Source organism: Coccinella septempunctata, chromosome 1 (genome assembly GCF_907165205.1).
Source record: "Coccinella septempunctata chromosome 1, icCocSept1.1, whole genome shotgun sequence".
NCBI lineage: Eukaryota > Metazoa > Arthropoda > Insecta > Coleoptera > Coccinellidae > Coccinella > Coccinella septempunctata.
Window position 1 is genome coordinate 59,379,493 of NC_058189.1, and position 11,822 is coordinate 59,391,314.

Below are 11,822 nucleotides of genomic sequence, written 5' to 3' on the forward strand. Positions count from 1 at the left end.
AAACATTCAGCTAAAATATAAGTCGATTAGATTCAGATGAAACATTATATAAATTCACTTACATGAGTAATATGTTCGCTACCGTCTGATATACAGTACAATGGCGATAACGTGAACATAATAAAACCAGGGTTGTTCACAAAATAGAGGTTGTTCATGTTACCGGAGGTCACTGAAATACAAACACTACAACATATTGCTACACAGATTTATTATCTTCTAAAACTAAAATATATTTTAATCGACGATTCACAATGGTTGAAAAAGTTGTGAGATCTTAGTTTGCACTTTTTTGGCAGAAACAATGTTGTTCACGCTATTGAGCCGTTCGAACGAGCGAGTGTTCACAGTATCGCGATTGTACTGTATTGTAAATATAATAATATCAGAATTACCTACTATTTGATTGAGCGGACCTGAATTCTAACTAGCACTTGACATTTTTGTAATATTAATTGATATCAGTTGTGACAACGGCCTTATGACATTAACGACATTTCATGAGTGCCTACCTTACTCAGTTCTAGTTACAAAAACTTGAGAAAATTATTTCATGGCCAACCGAGTGCTAAAATAAAAGTGAATGAAGTATATGTACAAGTTCGAAATAACAAGATCAACATTGAAATTGAAGAAGTTTTTCGTTTTAAATATATTGCCTTGATTCCATGATTAAATCTAACCCTGTACAAACAGAGTTAATTGTTTAGTTCAAGAACAACAAGTACAACAAGATGCAGCCGGTATCAATAGAATACTGAATACTTATTCAAAACGAATATTCATCAGAAAATAACAACATGCCGTTACAGGGAAACATATGCATACATGAACGTTTTTAGTGCTCGTGACCAGAGATCGAATTCATCACTATAATTTACCACTTATCGAACCCGATCTTGTCGACATATGAAAAAAATAAAAAACACACTCGTTACCATCCAGCTATAGACAATCGGTGAGCTTGAAACAGCTGACGCCCGAGGCAGGTAATAAAGTCCGGACATAAATCACAAACTGTTTGTGAGAGGGTTATTCCCGGAAGAGGAACTGCTGTATTCAAATTAAACCGATGAGGACCCTCGTGTTCATGACTCGTGTATATTCTACATGATGTAAATCATGCGTATAATGAAATATTTTTGCGGATAGAACACCGCGTGTAACATAAATTTCAACCGGCAAGTTTGGCTTTTGATTGCTCTACGCCTTCATGTGCGATAGCGGTGTTGTTGGGAAATAATTCCTCAATCAAATCAAGTGAAGACGAACATTTTCTGTTTGTCAGTTTAACACTAGGATGATTTTTTATTTTAATATTCATTTTTAGTACAACAGTAATCTCGTCAGAATATCCTTACTACCCATAGACAAAAAGACACAGAGTTTTTTTCGTCTATGGTACCAAGAAAGGTTAACATTGATGACCATTTATTGAAAAATTTTACTCACCATTAAAAATCATATAAACACAGTGTGTAACACGAAGAAACAACAAAGGAAGAATAAGATATTCATGTCATGTAATTATAAACAATGAACAGTTAGTTCTCAAAATATTTAGATTGAACAGATCTAGTCCATTCGTGAAAACGCATAATAAATGGGAGAATCTTATTATAATAGAGATTTATTGTTTGGAGGAAAATCATAAATAAAAGATTAAAATAAAAGAATTCATTGGAAATTTCTCAGTAGGTTCAATGATTAATTTTAAATATACAGTCTTTGATTCGTACAAATATTTCAACAGTAAATTCTTAATTAAAAAGAAACACTTTTTTCCTATACCATTTTTTCCGAATCAATTCCTTCTGAAAGATACAGGTTGTTGAAAAACCATAAAAAAATGCTATTTTTAGTTCTCACAAACGGTTTTATCGAATAAAATGAATTACGTAATAAAGTTTTTTATTAATTTGATGAATCTTTTTCAAACACAAGATACAACCCACGTCTACCACTTTTCTAATTATGACCATTACGTACCATGGAACTATAAGTTGGACGCTATCTAATGAATATTTGAACGTTTTTTAAAATAAAAGAATTCTTTTCTCGTATAATGCACCGTTTTCGAGTAATTTGATGTTCAAAAATAGAAAATATCTGTGATATTCTGAAAATTAGGTAGATTGTCTGAATGCAACTCCACAGATGTGTAGTGTCATAACTTGAGCTTGTTATTCGGAAGGAAATTTTATTTATCCAGGGGTGGCATAACTCATTATGTAAACTCAAAATGGCTATATATTTTTATCAGGGCCGAAATCGAAAAAAATGGTTAAGAAAAACTGTGTTTCTTTTGACCCCAAGAATCTACTGTTAAAATATGTGTACGAGTGAAAGACTCATCCTATATAGGATGTCCCACGGTGGATGGTGTATTAGACATTCAGAGAGAACTAATGACAATTTGTGTTGAAACTTTGCATGTTGGGGTTTTCGTCTATTAACAGCCTACTACTACCACTTTCTTATTTTAAAAAGCACACCCATTATATCTTTGCATCGTTAGATAGCTGATTTGATTTCAGCAATATGCCATACCTTTTGGGTAGTACCCAGGAAACACACCTCGGTTTAGTATACGTCTAATATTCATCCTGATGGTATATTTTTCGTTTTGGTCTATCACAGTACAAGTATTTTACGTCTATATTATACCATTTTTTCTGTAGTACGTTTATAAAACGTCTTTTAGCGTTAGCTATATATACCACACTAAATGTTTTTTGCTTATCAATATTTTTTTCAAGAACTGAAGATTATTTTTTGTTTATATTCTTCAATTATTTTGAACTCTTCATCATATTCATCAGTTATTAACGAAGTCTACAAGATCTCCGAATTATACGTCGAATATATTGTACTTTTCGACGTACTTCCTACACCTATATTAAACTAATATGTGATAGGTTTTTGAAATGTCTATAAGTGAAAGTCATATATACATAATGAGATCTATTTTGTCTCCCAGTTGTGTTTTTACGATTGGAACAATATGCATCCTACAATATATCGCTTATTTCCCAGCTTTAATAATTTTTCATAATTTATACACTAGGTCTATAAAGTTCCACAAATTATACGACTATAAGTCGTACATATTTCAACCTACCTTCCTACTCCATGAACTTAGGTATATTAAACGGATATATGGTAGGTTTTCAATCTGTCTATTAGCGAATTTTTACAACATTCATCATTGAGGTCTACGCTGGACAAATATATGAAAGGTTTCAAATATGACTATTATTATAAGCCATATGAAGATACCTACTACATTACTTCTAGCTATCAGGGAGAAAAAAAATACTGGTCCTTCATTCCTTATTGTCATATCGATGTTTCTGAGTTTTATACACCTACATATAGTTCCAAACATTCAAGTTTTTTGAAGTTGAAAAAGCGATTCAGCTTATATAAGTGCTTTAATTGTTTGAACTGATTTCACCAGGTAGCTAATTAATCAGCTCATATCGAACTCAATCTTTTTCCATAAAAATCACCATTTAAATGATAGCTGTATATAAATGGTCGAGCCGTGGCAGGAATAATTTATATGTATAACATTCATACTAGATATTCTTGAATTGAGGGTACAACCATAGGTGCAATAAATTTAAAAAATTATATACATTGAACGAAAAATTGCATATTTGCATATTTTTCTATAGTTTCCTCGCCAAATGGAGTTCAATTCATTCGGATTGATGGTCGTCAACCAATTCAAAGCAAAGACATTACACATATAATATCTTTGATAAAAAGTTCCCAATTCGACAATTAACAGCGTTGTTACATGAAATGAAATAATGTCCTGTCCATACACTGATTGTTTCAACCATCAAAGATTCTGCTGTCTATACTTGTGATCTGGAAAATTGAATGAGCCCTCTTCAATTACTATTCACTTGATATAATTGTAGTCTACTAGTTCTAATTCAAACAAGCCTAGCACATTTATGAGAATGTTCAAGATCTACTACATTTTTAATAGCCTGGCAACGTTGGTGCCATGTTTACGTAGGCAGAGGATTGAGAATCTACGCAGGCCCGACCGGCCAATAGGCAATTAGTTATCGTTACAATACACGCATGTGGCAGTCACGGCCGTGTTTCTATGCTATGCTATGCGGCATGCGCTGTTCGTAGTTCGTTCTCCTTGTCGTCCATCTTGAAATAGTTTCGTAAGCTGTGTGTGTTTGTTTTGTCTGGAGGAAATTAATTGTACTTTGTCATGAGTGATTGAAATGGATTCTGATTCTACATAGTGATGGACATGTTTGAACATCTGCTAAAAAACAAAATGACATAACCGATTTTGAAGAAAGCTCTCCACTTTCAAGTCTACGAATATGATGCAAAAGATATTTGGTATGTTTTGTTCGACATGTTTTTTTCTCCTAAAACTAACTGAAATAACATTTTACAGAGGCCGTAGTGCTGATGTGGGTACATCTGATTGAAGCAATCTAAAAATATAGGAATAGACCATTATATTCATTTAAAGAGGTGTGCTCAATGTATATACCTAAATTTTGAAAACTACTATTTTATTATTTTCTGAATAAATTGGTTTGAGACCTAAATAGTTTAAAATTTAGTTTTCCTAAAATCCGATTGACACTTCGTTATTTCTTATTCGAAACTATGAAAAGGATAAGTATGGAAGAGGGTAAGATTGTTATAATAAATGTTGAAGATTGACTATATTCAGAACAGTAATATTTAACAACAAATAAGCCTAATGTTTATTCATACGATATTCGACAATATAAACGATGATCCGAAAATGCATTTATTGTTCTTTTAATTCATTATATTCGAAATCATCGATCAAAACATATTAATGCAATTTCGGATCATCGTATCGTCGGATATCGGATACATGAACAGTAGGTCTAACGTTGTTCAGAGACGTCTATTACTGATACTTGATTGTAGTACAAAATACGATTATTAAACGTTCATTTTTGGTACATTGAAGTCGTTGAAGTATAGTCTATAATATATGAGTTTTGAACGTTTATAGACGACTGGTTTTCGACATAATTTCTGAATTACTTAAGTAGTCTAAAAGACGTATATGAAATACGAGTATCAGACGTATATAAAATACGAATAGGAGACGTATATCCAGAATTGATTTTATACGTCTACCACGCGGACATTTGTCCTTCTTATTTTGGTCTAATGAAACCGTATTTATACGTCGGAATAAGTTGACTTATATATGTTTAATAAACGAAAGGTGGTTTCCTGGGTAGTAGTAATTTGATTTCGAAAAATTTTCATAACTTTTTTCTCTTTGACGTTACCACAGCCTTCTTAAATAAGATAGATAAGGAGATAGGGATAGATAGATAAGGAGATAAAGACGGCTGTGACGTTACAGAACTGAAACTTTGAACCTTCTCGGGAACTTTTATGTGTAGAATATACTGACACAAGGTTTTTTCCAACAACAAATTCAATAAAAGTTTGCATTCAAAAAAACCAAAGTTCGCCTAATGATTCGAAATGAAAAATTATTTTGAGCTCTTCAGTGGATTCTACGTAAAAAAGTGCCTATAGGAGGTTCATGTTTCAGATCTGTAACTTCAAAGACAAAAAAGTCATGAGAACTTTTCGAAATCGTCAAAATCTCATCCCTTTTGCCAATAACTCAAAAACGAAGAATCGCAGGAGGCTACAGTTTTCATCATTCTTTGTGAAAAAAGCTACGAAAATGTCATCCGTTTTCTTCTAGTTCGTAAAGTTCTCGAGATCCCCTATATGAACTAAAAGTATGAATATTTTACTGAAAACTAACAATTTCAGTATAACTTGAAAAATGTGAACATGAATCTGAATGTTTTATTCGTCTAAAATTCGAATTTGTATGAGAAACCACCTAGATCTAGAATATTACATATTACATCCATTGAAGCTGGTCTTCCCCCAAACAATTCCACCCGCAGAAATATGACCATTTGGGCACATCGGCCAATACAGAAGGGGAGAGACGAAAAACTGGGCAAGGGCGACTATACAGACACACACCCCCAACATATGGCCGACCACGAATGTTCACGCCATTGAAATCCAAATACTTCGTTATAATTAAACGTTCAACTGATTAAACGCTGCGTTCTTTGAATGTAAACGGCGGTTACTCGCACTGAATTAGGAAATTCAACGCGGAGAATGCGGTAATGAGTCCTTTGATATGCAGATAACGTCGAAAATACTTCTTTTGGCCGCGCTAGGCGTGAAGAAGTGATAATAAAGTGGATTGGAATGTTTTGGTTGGACACTGTACATTCACGTCGACAGTTTTTCGTCAAATGCTGATGGTCACCTGGAAATAATTGATTATGCTCATACCTTGTCGGAAATGTTTACTCAGTTAACGAGAAATGTGGAACTATGGTTGAGTTCTTGAGAATTTTTTCGTTATATCTTTCCTTTTCCGCTTGAATATGTCCCTAAGTGGATTTTTCTGATGTGGAAAGTTAAAAATCATTAGAATTGAATGATGCCGAAAAAGTATTCGAAAAATTAGTCTCAAAAATCGATAAGAGAAAGCTAGATAGTGATCTCTCAGAGGGACAGAGATAAATAAATGAAATTTTGCAGACCTATTTTGTATTTTTCAAATAGATGTACCTAGAATTCAATTCTACACCGATTTTCCTCAGCCAGAAAGGGGTGAAATCAGCAACCCTTTTTAATTTCCACCATATTTTTTCATTCGGGCTTATTGTGGGGTACTGAACCTATATCCGTATTTATTCCCATTAATCCGGGAACAGCCTGTATAATGATTATAAATTATTGTTCTCGAAGAGAGTATTCGTCTGAAATTAATCTTTCGATAAAAATCTTTAACGTTCATATATGATACAAATAAGGCAATAAAAAAAAATTTGCCAAATTCATCATAGGAATTACTTATGACAAAAAAAGGATTATATGAGGCATCATCCTACTCAGTGATTTACAAAAAAATGTAATATTAAACAAAAACATGATTTTGTAAATATTGAATTGAACTTAATGTCACTACCTTAAGAAAAACTAGAATGTAATTATTCAAATATGTATTTTCTGAAGACTCTACAGGTTGTTTACTTGCAAAATATCTCTGAAGAATATCAGTTGTTATCGTGGGAAGCAGAACTGCAAACTGAAAATAAAAATGAACTTGATGAAATTAAAATTAATGAATAAGTTAGGTACCTATTAATAAAACTCATACTCTTTCCAGGTTCTACCGGCTAAACCAGAAACCAGACTAATGAGGATCTGATTGAGGGTGGACTAAGACCATTAAATTATTTTCAAATAAAACTTTTTAATTATTGTTGTTTCCTTTACATCCTTTCCACTACGAAAATTATATTTCTGTAATAAATCAATATTGGATGTATTAATTCAATCTCTTATGCATCCTATTAATCCATAAATCAAATAACATGAAAAATTTCAAATTTTCATGAAAAATTTCGTTTTTATTCTTTCAATTCGAATTTCCCCATTAAAAGAAAGGCCAAATGGAGACCAGGGTTTTCATACCGATATTTGAGATTCTGAATTCAGGAAAGAAAAAATCGTATTGAATATTTCCTCATAAAAATAAATTCAAAACAAGCATCAACGTATGTCCTAGAATGCTACTCGCTAATGATAAACAACATGAGATTTACATTTGCCTTCAAATAGCTTTAATAATGGATGCAACTATTCAAGTTTGATCGATTTAAACATTTGATGCAGACCAAGCAGTAGTATCTGTCAGCCTACTTCGCTTCATATTTTTTTTTGGGATAATTGAACAATTACATATACAATAAATGCTTGTAAGTGAAGTTCAGGTTAAGATATTGAAGTTCAGGTATGGATATATAGGCGTTTGTGATATATGATAGCAAGAAAATTTACATATCGCATAACTTGACTTTTCCTCGACAAATAGAAATATCATGCAATCTACAAAAATTATAAATAGGTAGAAATACAATTTTTTTTTTATTGCCAACAAACTGCACCTATACCCAGAAATTTGGGATGGGAGTAAGGGTTGATCTGGCTGATGAAACTAATCCTCAATGCAAATATAAATATTAAATGGTCGATTTAATTATTCTACCATATATGTGTATTCAGAAGATAGGGACATAAGACATAAGGCTATCGATTTTATATGGAATCTCATACCAACACACAGTTGGTATCAATTTTTTGATCATTTTAAAGGTTATTGCAGGCTGGTTTTTTTAATCGATCTCGAAAATAGGTTTCGTGAATATGCAGCACAACAATTGAGATCCTTCTTCCGAATTTATCGTTTACCCGCATTAATATGTGCTCATTAGCCTGCCCTGAAGTTGATCACAAACATTATCGAAACGTTGGCAACCTGCAAAATTTTGTTTCATTGCATAAACCAAAATCTCAGTATTGAACCAATCTATTTAGTTATACATATTCATCACTTGCCTGTAAAGTATCGAACTGAAAAATGTCGTATTTGTAGAACTTCACCATTGCAAATACCATAAGCTATGTTTATAATTGTATCTGATATTCATCTAGACTTTTAATTCATCTCGACAAATCATGAATGTAATAGGGTATTTTTCTGAATTTTCTTGAAGTTACTTTTGAAGAAGAGGGATAATATGTAGGCAATAAAAATTGCTATATCTTGATAGATGATAATTTTATCGATTATGGAAAAATAACCGATTTGACAGGCAGCTCCACAAAATCTATTGAAACGTTGTTAAATCATAGCCTATAAACGCCCCCATTTCCTGAATCCTCATGCCCTTTATATTCCATTTGTATATACAGGGTGTGAATGAATAGAGACGAAAAAATTGAAAGGGTGATTCCTAGTCAAAATATAGTATAGTATAGTATAGTATAATTTTTTCATATAATTTCGAGAAACCTCTGCTTAGATATACATAGGTCCCTGAAGATGGCAACTGAGAAGCAATTTAAAATTTTCTTCCTAGAAAAACTGGAATTTATATTTGTGAATTTTTTGATTATAACGAGGTAAAACCACCTATTTTTATATTTCAGTAATGTGAAGAATATTTAGTTACTTATTATCTATATACTCAATAAAGACTTGCTTGAAATGAAGTAGTTTTTATTTAAATATTTCAACATAAGAAATAAATCTCATCAACATTTATATTGTTAAAAGTACTGAAAAGAAAACCCAGCTATACGAAAAGAGTATAAAATATATTCAAACCAATCACATCCTTTAAACTCAAAATATAGTACATTTCAATTATTTTATCAACACTATCTCACTTTTATCGATAATAATATGTTAAATTCGTATTTTAAATATACCTAACCCTTATTGCCCTTGGATTCTAGAAATTTAATCACAGTTGCATTCACTCAAGCTAAGCAATTATTATCCCTAACGTTAATTAGTTTTCCCCTTCCACTTCAATTAGACCTTCGCCTCGGATGTTACAGCTAATTACTTTTACACCTTACATCCTTCAGATCAGCGCTAATTCATCGGATCGGTAAAATTTCACACCCCACACATATTTTTTCACAATGAAGTTGAAAAGTAACATTGTATATTAAGCTTTCTGTAAAATGGTTAATAAATATAATATAATAATAAAAATAATAATTTTTATCCCCTACGCGACCTCTATGAGCGAGGGTTGAAAGTTTATATTAAGGGTGATCCTGTACGATCTAATAAACAGGGAACATTATCAGATATCGAGGTGGAAAAAAGTTTTGATATCGCGCAACTACCCCTCAATCTACTATTGGAGGGGATGAGGGTTGGATCGGAATTCACCCTCGGCAGGGCTTACAGGCAACCCTAGATATTTCTCGGAACGTAATGCGAAATGGTAATCCCAATTGCAACTCGATAAATTAAAGTTTAGATTTCCATCGGAATCGGATAGATTAAAAATGGGATTTGTTTTCGTTTGATAGACGGTTCAGTAGTTACAACAAAAAAATTCAGGGGAAGTTTGGTTAAAAAAAGGATCTCTTCTGACTACTGGATATTATATTTTAGAAGTGCACTATAGGTTGAAGAAAAATTATCAACTACAATTTAATTTATCGACAAGAATTGAAAAGGAATCCCCCTCTTCCTTTATATTGTGTAAAGAAATTTATATACCCCATCAATAAACATTGAAATTGAACAAATTATAAGAATAAACGTTTTTCTGAATTAAAATATTGTCTGCACATATAAATATCGCAAGGCTGGTTATAATTTTTTTCATTCAGATTAACAATTTATAGATACCTACCCCCAGGAAGTTCAAAACTCACTTGTCTATAAGTGTCATAAGCATAATTGTATTCCAATGGTCAAGTAAGTAAACTAGGAACTCAATTAATAGCAATGAATTGTTAACAAAACATGGGAAAAAAATCGCTATTCACATGGAAAAATTTTGAGGGGCTGATTTTAAATTGTAGCGCATCCACCATGTTTGTTTTGAGTTATTGTAACCGATAAGAGTATTCGTCCAAAATAAACTACTCCAGATATAAACTAAAAAGAGATAAAAGATAAAATTGAAGATTTGAAATAAAATGCAAACAGCAACGGCCTCTAATATTCAAAACTTTGAGAGGGATGTTATAAGAGCTTTTTGTGTCTGAAAAACAACAAATGATGGAAATTGAAATTTAATAACTGACTTTATAAATCACTTGTGATTTAGATGTTTTAAATCTGTGTAAATATGAGAGTGTATATTTTTTTCGTGTACATTTTGATACATTTATTGTCATTGGGAACAATAAACCTAAAATGACCAAAAAAAAAACGGGTGGATATGCAAATCGATGGTCGTAATTCAGAATTCGGAAACCAGCGGACAAATCCGCCATTTTCCACGATTAAATTCACCGCACACAAAGACCATATTAGTGATTTATTTTATAGGCAGGGGTGTTGATATTACGGCCCTAACGAAATGATGTCCGTAATTTCTTTGAGGTATGCTTTAGTCACGTTCGTGACGGCAGAAGTCGTAAACTCTCTATAAAACGACTTCGATATAGCTGATTGTGTGAGACCCAGGACCGTTTTTGGGCCTACTTAATTTGCTGGCGATATCTACTGTCTGATTTCTCTGAGCGACCCCTATTCTAGAAGGAATGGTAGCCTGCTAGAACTCGATACGAATGTTTTTAGCAAATTCAAACATATTTCATCGGACATGAAGAGAGGAATGGGAAAAAAACACAGGCATGAAACCCTACGGATTGACAATAATAATTTATTGATCCTTCAAGACGTATTATAATGAATAAGTAAGATGAAAAAATATAATATAAAATACCAAGGTTAAATAACAAAAAAAAATTATTATATCGTAAAAACATACTACTATACTATTTTATAGATAATGACATATAGAAAGATAGATACTACAAAGAGATTCACTGAGATCGATAAAATTTCGAGATTTATTACTAGAAGTTACTATCTCTTTCAGAATATATGTATCACATTTTAATCTACGACGATTTTTCTGGCAGATACGCGTGTCAAAAAGTGAGAAAAGAGTGGCACTTCTAGAACTTGAGGGAAATATTTTCTTGCATATCGATTATATCGAAAAGTGTTTTTATTTTCCTCTTCAAATAATAATAAGTTTGAGTGTAGCTTCCTTTCAAACATATAGCTCATATTACAATTTCAAAAGATATACTCATTTTATATTAACAAACATCTCACAGAATTTCAAATATAAAATCGCTGCTGGAACCGCCACTGAAAGAGAATAAATAACAATAAGAGCCGAAAA